Source organism: Notamacropus eugenii, chromosome 5 (genome assembly GCF_028372415.1).
Source record: "Notamacropus eugenii isolate mMacEug1 chromosome 5, mMacEug1.pri_v2, whole genome shotgun sequence".
In the NCBI taxonomy this organism is placed as follows: Eukaryota; Metazoa; Chordata; class Mammalia; order Diprotodontia; family Macropodidae; genus Notamacropus; species Notamacropus eugenii.
This window is the reverse complement of record NC_092876.1, coordinates 19,208,751-19,220,701: the sequence shown is the minus strand read 5'-3', so window position 1 is coordinate 19,220,701 and position 11,951 is coordinate 19,208,751. Positions and strand designations below refer to the sequence as shown.

At 42.1% G+C, this 11,951-nt stretch overlaps 1 pseudogene; it reads left to right on the top strand.

The window, feature by feature from the left end:
* Positions 1 to 2,233: 2,233 nt before the first annotated feature.
* Positions 2,234 to 4,090, top strand: LOC140508310 (cytosol aminopeptidase pseudogene; annotated as a pseudogene).
* The last annotated feature ends 7,861 nt before the right edge of the window (positions 4,091 to 11,951 follow it).

Sequence of the window (11,951 nt, the reverse complement as noted above, 5' to 3'; positions counted from 1 at the left end):
CCCCCTTACCAGCTACCAGCTTTCTTTGTGAAAGTGCTGTGGGCTGTAGCCAAAACTTGGAAGTCACTCAAATCTCCCCTTTGTACTGTTGCCACATCAATGCTACCAGCTCCTGCTTCTCCCCCTCCCCTTTTTTCTAAAGCCACATCAGCAGTTAAGTTAGATATTAGATGAGGTAATTGTGTTGGGATAGGTGAAGATTTCCCAGGGTTTGTCTAGTTTTTCGTACTTAGATTGTGAGCCCGCCTCCCAGCCAATGGAGAGGTGGGATAGTGGGAAGGTGGGATTCTTTGTGTTAGGGTATAAAAATTGTGCTTCAATTTCTGTAAGTTGCCTCCCTCCATCAGGTTCCCCCTACCTGGTGGAAGGATGTCCCTTTCTCAAGAATTGTAATAAATCTTTTTCTTTCTTATTATTGAGAAGCCTCTTCATTTATTTAAAATTTTGAGTAAGGGTCTTTTTATCCCACAAAGTTGGTGCATTGGACGGGAATGCCCTCTAGTGGCAACTCCTTCCCATTTGGCTCAGGGGCAGGAGCCTTTCAGAAAGCTTTCTCTGATAGTCCCTGACCTAAGGGGGAGGAATTCCTGCCCTGAGGGGGCAAAAACCCTGGAGACAAAGAGGTACTCAGAGGAACAGACAGAAAACAAAAAAAGTAAAAAAGTAAGAAAAAGGGTAAAGGCTCCAAATAAGTGAGGTGAAGAGATGAAAGCAAACTCCGGCACGTCGGTGAAGGAGACAGGCATTGAAAGTTGTGCATGCATAGCCCGGAGGTAAGCACTGAGGGGTCTGGAGGTTTATTCGTTGAGTCTCAGACTTGGGGAGTCAGCGAGGGCTTCCATCTAAATTTTTGGAATCTAGGGAAAGGATTAAGGAAAACCTCAATGGAAGGACACTGCTGAGGGGCTTCCCGGGGACTGTTGGGAGTAAGGGCGACCTCTCCTGGAAGGTTTTTGTCTTCAGAGAAAGAAAAACCTTCGTGGCTCTTGTGAGGGACTTGGTAAGTCCAATGGGAAAAGAGCAGTCTAAGCCTGTCACTTTGGAGCAAAAATTTGAATGATATTGATATACCGGTAAATAGCCCCTTGGGAAATAGACTTTAGAATTGGAATGAAGTAACCAAGATGTAGGGGAAAAGAAAAAAAAGATGATATTTTTGTTTTATCTGGGGTGGAGTAGATGTAGGAGGAGTAATATAGCCCAAATATGGGTCTTTAGAAGATTGGGTATGTCTAAAAGTTGAATCTGTGTGTAAATGCTAAAAACCCCTTTAATTCAGAGGAAGGCACTTATGCTGCCCTTTGGATGCCAGAAGCCCAGCAGATGGTACTGAAAGGGAAACAGGGAGGAAGAGGAGAAAGGATCAGCTTCTCTCACTCCCTCCTCCCTATGCAGTGGGCTTGGTGGCTCCACTTTCTCCCCACTCCTCTGAACCTAAAGAAAAAGGGGAGAAGGACTTACACAGTTCTAGTGAGCTACATAGTCCTCTGTTCAGAGAAATGGGACAAATTTTTAAAAATCAGGAAAATTTACCCTTGAAAATGAAACCAAAAAAAGCTCAAGGAGCCTTGATTTATATTAATACACTTCTTAGTGCATTTCTTTTTCAAAAAAGAAATGAAAGCCCTAATGACAGACCCACAAGGCTTATCAGAGCAACTAGATCAGTTTTGGGGACCTAATAAATATATACGGGGAATGAATTAATGAATGTCTTAAATATCTTATTCTCTCAAGAAGAAAGGGACATGATAAGAAGGGCTGCTATGATAGAATGGGAACGCTGGCACCCACCTGTGGCCAGGGTGGTGCCAGCTGACCAGAACTACCCAACTCAGGACTCCCGGTGGGACCATAATAATGAAGCCCATAGAATCCATATGCAGGACTTGAGAGAGTTAATTATCACTGGCATTAGGAATGCTGTCCCCAAACCCAAGAACATTAAACTACAATTTGTTACCAATGCCTGGCCAGTTTTTGAAGTTGAAAAGGAAAATTTGTGATACTTTGCAGAGCACTTGTATAGTGGCTCTATTAGTTAAATTGTGAAGTTAAATGGTTAGGGTTTTAACCTCCAAGTTTCTTTTTAAGGAAGAAATAGTGAGTATTTGGTTCCTCTAAAATACAAAAGGAAGGGAGGACTATGGGTGGGATGTGTTTAGGCTTTGTGCTCCCTCCTCCCTTTTCCCACTTAAGAAAATGCTTAGCTTGATTAGGGAACCAACAGACAGAAGTTATGGAAGATTATTGGATTTAAAAATTGTTTGCTGTGATTTGTAAGTATTATTAAATTATTTAGTCCCTTTTGCCTGGGTAAGGAGGTTTTTTTAATTATATGGGAGTGGCAGGCAATTCTCTACCTTACTTGAAGAAGGATCGGTAATGGAAACTAGCAGAGTAAAAGACAGGCAGACTGGAGTAAAAAGTTGAATTTTGATTTAATGAGATCTAAAAGCTAAAATGTGTAATTTATGTTTAAATTAGATAAATATATTTGACACCAAAAGGCTATGTGTGTAAAAATTGCAAATACACTTTATAATTTTGATGAGATTTCTTTCAGAAGTATTAACTCTGTCCCCGTGCTTAGGCTACGTGGACAAAGGGAAAGTTACCCCCCCACCTCCCATATGATTTAAAGGTTGGAGTGAGACCCTGAGGATGCTGCGGGACTTGAGAGGGGAGGGAGATGAAAGAGGGCTAAAATGTTTTGGGTTTTTTTTTAATATAAATCTAGGTTTGATATGGTTTCAACTTAAAATCTGTCCTGAAGGGGCCAGCCCCCTCCATCCGCTCCACGCGCCCGCCGAAGGGTGGCCCCTGCCGCCCCAACAAAATGCTGCCCTCGCTGCACTGAGGCGACCCGGCGTCTGGAGCCCGGGAGGGAAGTTCCTTGCGTGCAGGGGCTTTTCCGCGTCGTCCTCCCTTCGCCGGAGCCGAGCCATGACCAAGGGTCTTGTTTTAGGCATCTATGCCAAAGAAAAGGATGAAGATGCCCTTCAGTTTACAAGCGCCGGAGACAAATTTGATCAACTTGTTTCTGGAAAACTTAGAGAACTTTTGGCCCTATCTGGACCTCCACTGAAGGCAGGCAAAACCCGTGTATTTTTATGGTCTTCATCAGGACTTCCCCAGTGTTGTTGTAGCTGGCCTGGGTAAAAAGACGTCTGGAATAGATGAATGGAAAACTGGAATGAAGGCAAAGAAAACATCTGAGTCGCTGCTGTAGCTGCATGCAGGCAAATCCAGGACCTGAAAATTGCTTCTGTGGAAGTCTATTCCTGTGGAGATGCTCAGGCTGCTGCAGAAGGAGCTGTTCTTGGTCTCTATAAATTTGATGAGCTAAAGCAAAAAAAGAAGACTGTGGTTTCTGCTCAACTCTATGGAAGTGGTGACGATGAACCTGGTAGAAAGAAGTTGTGTTTGCAGAACCTAGCCCGACACTTGCTGGAAGCACCAGCCAACAAAATGACTCCAGCCAAATTTGCAGAAATCATTGAGGAGAGACTCAGAAGTGTGAGTGCCAGCACAACAGTCCACATAAGGACCAAATCTTGGATTGAGGATCAAGGAATGGGAGCCTTCCTAAGCGTTGCAAGAGGTTCCGATGAACCACCAGTTTTCTTAGAAATCCGCTATACTGGCAGTCCAAATGCAAATGAATCCCCATTGGTGTTTGTTGGGAAAGGAATTACTTTTGATAGTGGTGGAATCGCAATCAAACCTTGTGCAAACATGGATCTTATGAGAGCTGACACGGGAGGGGCAGCAACTATATGTTCAACCATCATCACAGCGGCAACTCTAAAGTTACCACTTAATCTTTGTGAAAATATGCCCAGTGGGAAGGCAAACAAACCAGGAGATGTTGTTAGGGCAAAGAATGGGAAAACAATACAAGTTGATAATACAGATGCAGAGGGGACGCTCATATTAGCTGATGCTCTCTGTTATGCCCACACATTTAATCCAAAGGTTATAATAAAAAAAAATCTGTCCTGAAGGTATAATAGGCAGCATCTGAGACTACTCTTCCTATCAGAATCAAGCAGAAAGATATTGTTATTTCACATTTAGAAATTGCATTGTCAAAAATGAATTGGTTTGTGATTCTTAAGCCTGTTCCATCTAAGGATGTATCAAGTAGATTAAAAGTTCATTTCTGTTGTTAAGAAAGAAGTTTTAACTAAAATTGGTTTTCGCTATGAATAAAGCATTTACAAAAGTATTTAAAAGGAAGCTTATGGCTAAATGTGAAAAGATCTTGGGTTTTAGGTCTTGTACTTTTGTCAATTAGGTTCATGAAGGTTTTGTGATAAATTGTAAACTGTTCTTAAAAAGAGGAAAATATTTGTTGTACTAAGAAATGCTTTACAAAATTTTTTGTATGATTTTTGAAAGGTTTATTTATCAAATTTATATTTGTGAGCTAATCTGTTATAAGAAGGGAGACCAGGAATTTTATGGTTCCAGGTAGCTCTCTGGAAATTTTTAGGAAAGCTTCCTGGTCCCATCCCCCCACTTTTTATTTGGAAGTCGTCATTACAGAAGGATTTCTTAAGATCTAATTTGAACTGGAGATACTCAGAGAAGAGATGTTAACTATTTCTTATAGTAAAGGAAAGGAGTGACCCCAGCCCTGTCTAGGGGCCTTTAAGATAAGAAGAGTCTAAAATGAGCACCCAAGAGGTGTGGCCCCTTCACTTTGTTAAAGTTGTGATCTTTATGTGAAGTGCGTAAGCTGTGTATGGAATTCCTAAACTAGGAATTTGTTTTGGTGGTAAATAATTTCTAGTGATTGGCTTTAAGGACAAATTTAAAATTTAAATTGTGAGTCCCAGTAAAATTTTTGATTAAATTTATTATCTAATGGACAAGCCTCAGGGGAAAATTGTGCCCTCAGCCTGGGATGGGATCCTTCTGGCTCAGTTCCCCATTGTGATGGAGGGGCTGAGGAAGGAGTCCAGGGTGGTTCCAAGAAGTTTAGGGGTTTCCAGCATGATCTTGATGGGAGTGGCCAATAACCTGGAGAACTGGATTAACAGGGCATAGTGATATGCCTCCATGGGCCTCTAGAGAGTTAGTACAGGTGGCACAAGGTAAGGTTTTCCAGGGCCCTTTTAGACAAATGGGACTATAACCCTTTGGGGGTAATGGACAAAGGTCCCAATTTGGGATAAGGATTTTTCATGTTACAACGTGATATAAGGCAATTGACTGAAGTAATTACTGAGACCAAAATCAGACATTTTTATTTGAGGGAAAAGAATTTCAGTTTTAAGTTTCTTGAAGGCAGGTAACCTCTGGTAAAATTTGGCATTTATGGAAAAGTTAAATGTTTCTGTTTGGATTTGAATTCATTTCATGAACATAAGTTGAAATTAGTGTTTGAATTTGTCATATGTGTAGCTAATGCTCTTAGACTGAGCAGGGTTACAAAGGTATAGAAAAGCTTGGGAAGCAGATGTAAATCTATAAGGAACAAGAACATGCATAGAAAGATATGCAAGCCTTAAGACTTGCTTCAAAAGATTAGCCAATTAGCCAATGTGAAATTATAGTCATATCTGAAACCTGATTGTTGGAACTTGCTATTCTAAGATTTTACGGGACTATTAACTGACTGTTCTGCTGAGTCTAACTCCAGGTATGGATAGCAAGAAAGGCAGTCTGAGCCTTTGATCCATGATGCCAGTAAGTCTGTGAGATGCTCACCATGAACTGCAAAAAGTGATCCCATGGTAAAGTTGGGAGAGCGGCTGTTCAGCCTGGGCTGAGGTAGGATTCTCCTGACTCGATTTCCCCACTGCCACCTGGTGGATTTTAATCCTGGCTGAATGCCAGTTGACAATCTGCTCCTTCCTGGAACTGACACGAAGTTAGGGAGATATTGTTTCCCTGCAGTGTCCCTACTCTTAGTGGCAATTTCCTACAGTCAAAAGTTTTGTAAGTTTAATATCAGATTTATGAAATAACAGATTGTTGGTAGGGGAACATCTGAGGGTAAGTCTAAAATTAAGCTATCAGGTTTAGGACTTTAGAACAATAACAATAAATTGGGGTCTTTTAATTTCTAGTAATAGTGTGGAGACGAGACCATCAGGTTAATAAGGCTTGTGAGGTTAGCATACATAGTTAATTGTTATTTTGTCTTAGTTGGTTAAAAGAAAAATGATTTGTGGCCTATGTTGTAAATGCTTTAAAAGATCTGAATGTAAGATGTAAATACTGGGTTCTAATGTGGATTTCTTAAATATGACAATTGGTCAAAGTCCCAATTTTGATTTTGTAGAATGATGAGTGTATAAAGCTTAAGAATGGTCATCTAAAATGGTGTTAAGGTCAGTTTTGTAGGAGAGTGGACATCTGGATTTCTACAAGAAGATAAAGGGAAGAATATGCAGAGATGCTGTGCTGAAGATGGCCTGAAGGAGCATCTAGATCAGAAAACTGCATGAGATGATGTCCCTCCCCAGATGAGATGGAACTTCTGAATGGATAATTCATTCATCTACCCTTGAATTTTAAATGTTTGTCTCTGTACTTATAACATGGGGATAGTCCCCTTGTAATTTGTTAATGTATTGATTAACTTTGCTCTCTACCTATATTCATATAAAAAAGGATAGATGAAGGGAAGAATGTACAGGGGAAAGAATGTGAGGGTTTTTATTTTAGAGATTTTAATTTTAGAGGTTTTAATTTTAGAGATTGCCCATGTTTTTGTCCAAATTTGGTCTTCTCCTTTAAAAGTATGAAGGAGAAGAAGGAGTGCTGTGAGAGTATGGAAAGTGAAGGAGATTAGTGGTGTGGAAAGTCTTCAGATGATAGAGAAGAGGAGGGATTGAGTAAGATGAGGAGACTGTGAAGACTTTTCATAATAAAAATATGGGGAATATTGGATTTTCTAAATAAAATTTCTCTTCCATAAGGCTTCTCTCCCTGGATACCTGAGTTTCAGGTATCCAGGGCTTGTGGACAGTCAGTTGCCCCGCCCCCCACACCCCCTTATCAGCTACCAGCTTTCTTTGTGAAAGTGCTATGGGCTGTAGCTGAAACTTGGAAGTCACTCAAATCTCCCCTTTGTTTGTATTGTTGCCACATCAACACTATCAGCTCCTACTTCTCCCCCTCCCCTTTTTTCTAAAGCCACATCAGCAGTTAAGTTAGATATTAGATGAGGTAATTGTGTTGGGATAGGTGAAGATTTCCCAGGGTTTGTCTAGTTTTTCATACTTAGATTGTGAGCCTGCCTCCCAGCCAATGGAGAGGTGGGATAGTGGGAAGGTGGGATTCTTTAGTGGGATTCTTTACCCTTGTTATGGTATAAAAATTGTGCTTCAATTTCTGTAAGTTGCTTCCTTCCATCAGGTTCCCCCTACCTGGTGGAAGAACGTCCCTTTCTCAAGAATTGTAATAAATCATTTTCTTTCTGTTCTTATTGAGAAGCCTCTTCATTTATTTAAAATTTTGAGTAAGGGTCTTTTTATCCCACACATTGGGGTGCTTATTGATATAGAGGTCTTACCAAGCATGGAGGACAGTCACCAAGAGGTCAGAGGGGAAAGAAGAGGCCCAATGGAAAGGGCAAGCCAGCAGAAGTGGAGTGCAGGGGGGCCCTTATTTAGACCTAGCACCTGCATGTGGTACCTACCAGAAGGCAGAGAGAAAGATCTCAGATCCTAGGTCTTTCGCTTCCAGTAAACCTATTCTGGGTGGGCCCTCCTAACCCCAGGAGTCCTGCCCTGCCTTCCCCTCAGTATGGTGGAATGACCCTTCTTTTCCTCTTCCCTGCCCTCCCCTCCCAGGTTTCCAAACTTCCCCCCAGGGATAGAATTCCACCAGGGTCACCACGCACATTGCTGGTCATCTCTGAGATCTCCTCCTTCCCTGTCCCTGCTACCACCTCTTTCCCTCTCTTAGACTGCTCTGGGACTCAGTCTCTCATTCTCAGCACAATCACCTTCCCTTCTTCTGGCTCTCCCCCTGCTATACACATCTTCTTCCCCAGGAGGATATGCCCAGCCTACATCCCTCCTGGTTCTCCCACCCATTTCCTCCCACTTCAGCCCACCCTTTCTTCTCTGCAGCCTGGGTCCAGACATGCCCATCCTCACTCAACTCTCCTCCTGGAGACATTTACCACCTTGGTCCATCTCCATCCTTGACCTTCCAGACCACAATCCCAACACTGAGGGGGAATTTCCCTCTCTCTAAATTTTATTTCCTAAGAGATGTTCTCTCACTGAAAGACAGCTGGATCCTAATGAGCAGCTGAGGCCAGGACATCAGGACACTTGGTCCCAGGATATAGGTTATAGCTCACACTATAAACTTTCTCTACCCACTTATATAAACCTGCACATCTCCCTGTACATCTTGGGGATTGGTTGTTATTAGTTAAGCAATTGAAATCCATCCCCTGGGAGGTCCCACTATTTCTCTCTTCACCTGGCAAAACCCAGGTTCTAATGGGAAGGGGAAAGGTGCAGAAAGTAGGAAGTTCTACTCCTGGGACACAAGAATGGCAGGAAATTGCAAAAGATTCTAGAGAAGGACTGACCTGCAATTGCTATTGGGGGTGGGGCAAGTACAAAGTGAGAACCTGAAAAGGCCTTAGCCAGGGCCTCCCATTGCATCCTGGGCCATCTCCAGTCATCCTGATGAATATCTGGCCCCTGGACTCAAATGGCTCTGGAGGAGAAAATAAGGCTGGGGACCTTGCACAGCCCTCCCTCACTCAAATCAAAGTCAACTGCAACTCATGTCATCCTCTTGATGTCATGGTCCTCTTCCAGAACTAAGGACAAACACAACCTGTGGGGGGAGTACAATACTCCAGCACAGAATCCTTAATGATCCTTCCAGCATCTTTTAAAAAAATAAGACAGTCCCCCCTCTCCTCCCCCCCCCCCCCCAGAGACTTATGTTGCCTTGGGGAGTGGTAGGCAGGGAAGGGCTCTATAGCTGAAAAAGTTACTGGGCTGGGGAATGGGGCTTTAGAGCCTAAAATGACACTCAACATCCAGGTACTACAGCAGAGGAGGTATTGATCTTGGTTTCTGTTAGCTGAATTGGAAAAGAGAGGGAAAGTTTGGGGATGAAAATGAAGCCAAAAGAGGAAGAGAAATAGAGAAAAATATAGAGGTACATACATACGCACACATATTCTTCACTTGGTGGTAAAGCCTTACTGCTCATTTGAGAATCCCAGACTCACCCCCAGACTGAATCAATGGAGAAATCCCTAGAGATCTCAGTTATTCTTCTCTGCTAGAGAGAAGACAAAGACTTTAGCCTGCCTCAAGTCTCTCCCCATTCTGGTCCAGCTCCAAAGTCATTTTCCTAACATGCAGGTCCCACCATGTCGGCCCCTCCCTCACTCAGTAAACTCTAGTTTTAAACCCTATTCTTTCCAGGAGCAAATACAACATGCTTTGCTTGGCATCCAAAGCCACGCATAATTTGGCCCTCTGCTACCTTTCCAGGCTTCTTTCACCTTTCTCCCCCACCTGGCCACTGGACGCAGATGGCTGTGGAGGAGAAAGTGAGGCTGGTCACCCTTCATAGCCCTCCCTCCTTCACATCAAAGTCAACTGTAAGTCAAGTCATCATGTCCCTCATGTCAGGGTCCTCTTTCAGAATGAAGAACAAACACAACAACACAGCAGCACCCTAAGGTGGCAGGTTCCCTACCCTTGGTCTACAGCATCAAATTGGAAAATGGATAAAGTGATTTTCTATGTCATGTCATTCTGCCAAGAATTCATTTGAATGGATGAATTTTGGATGAATCATATCATTCTGCTAGGAATGGAAAAAAATGTAAGAGCATAAAATACTGAGTGAATAGGCTAAATGTGTTCTACATGTAGCATGTGGGAAAAATAGATGATTCATCCAAAATCTCAAAGGATTTGCAGGGTGAGGACCACTTTCTTGTACATTATCCATCAGTCTGCCTCTAAACTCCTGCTCCCCAATGTTAAAAGAGTTCTAGTACTATCTTTAAATACTTTATTGTTCATCAATAAACTGTCAACGTCTGGTGCATTTGCTTAATCTCCAAGCCTAGTTGATCATACATTATATTTTTACTGAATGATGGAACCCTCCTTTTCCCACAGTTACTCTTATTTCTCTCTAATTAAATATTAAAATGAATGAATATATTCCACAAACAAGTTGTGTGTTCATCCTTCATTGCCGAAGAAGACCATGCCATCAGAGAAATGATGACATGACTTGCACTTGACTTTGTTTTGAGTGAAGGAGGGCTGTGCAGGTCACCAACCTCACTTCTCTTTCAAAGCCATCTGAATCCAGTGACCAGATATTCATCAGGATGACTGGAGATGACCTAGGATGAGGCAATTGGTGTTAAGTGAGTTGCCCAAGGTCACACAGCTAGTGAGTGTCAAGTGTCTGAGGTGATATTTGAACTCAGGTCCTCCCGACTGGTGCTCTATCCACTGCACCACCTAGCTGCCCAGACAAACAAGTTAAAGCAATGCCAGCAGATGTTTTTAATTCTGACACATCATACTTAGTGTCACCTCAAACCCTCAGTATAAAAATAGAGAAATCTTTACACGATTGCCTAGAAGGAGTCTTATACCACTCAGGTGAAAACAGATTGTGAATAATTTCTTTTCAGAATTCTTTTCATGCTTTCCTCTACTTAAGATTTTATTTAAGACATTTAGGAAATTTACTAGACAATTTCTTTCTTCTGTCCTCAGTGAACACTGTTAATGTTATTTTTTTTTTACCCCAGAATACACAGTACTTACCAGGTTCTCAAAACCCTTCATAGATTTTTCTTAATATTATCACTTATGCATTTCTGGTGGAGTGGAATTTCACATAACCTTCTCTCTTTATCCTCCACAGATGCTTTTAACTTCCTGATGGAGCACATTCCTTCTCCCTAATTCCACTGGGAGAACTTTGTATAGTAAGGCATTTTTCTAGCTTTTATTACTCCATCACAATTCTCACTCAAATGCAAACTGCTTTTCTTAGCATTCCATTGGGCTCTTAATGCTTGGTTTCAAGTATTGGCTGTGACACTCACAAAAGTTATAGGAGTTTTAGGCAAATCCCTTCTCTGTGCCTCAGTTTCCCCTTGTAAATTGAAGAAGGTTGGACAAGATGAATTCTGGAGTCTCAGCTCTAAATCATGTTCCTTTTAATGGTTTAGGAAGTGGTGGCATTCAAGGATGTGGTTGTGGACTTCACCGAGGAAGAGTGGTGCCTGTTGGACCATTCTCAGAAAGAGCTGTACAAGGAGGTCATGCTGGAGAACATCCAGAACATTCAGTCACTCAGTAAGGACCATTTCCTTCCTTTTCTTGGTGTTAATTATCCAGCCAAAATGAATACAAGTAGGAAAGAATTGATTCTTACTCTGCTGCATCTCAGCTTCAGAAGCTTCATGGAGTCATCTTCCTGCACCAACTCTCCATTCATTTTAATCTTGGCTTGGAACCTTTTGAAGTGAAATCATTTGCCCTCAGTCAGGTGGCTGACTTGGATGTCATATTCCTCCTTGGTCTAGTTGCTGACAAGGTCACTAAAATATCACCCTAATAAGAATGAGAGGAGCTTCTGGGAAGATGACAAAACAAGAAAAGAAAGACTTGGCTCCCCAAGAATCTCCCCAAAACAGGAAATAAATTGCCTCAAAGTGGATTCTAAGCAGCAGAAATGGTGAAAAATCCAGAAGTTATCCTCTTAAAACAACTTGATAGGACCTTGGGAAGCATCTGACCTCTCTGGGTAAAGGTTTCACACAATTGAAACATAAATAGCTAGAGGCAGACTCTGCTGAATCAAGAAACAGCAAGCTGTGGGGACAGCTGGGTTGGCCTCAGCTTCAAGAGGTTTCCCCTCAGTGATAGTATGGGTGGGATGGGGTCAGACAACTGAGGCAGAGGATTGAAGGA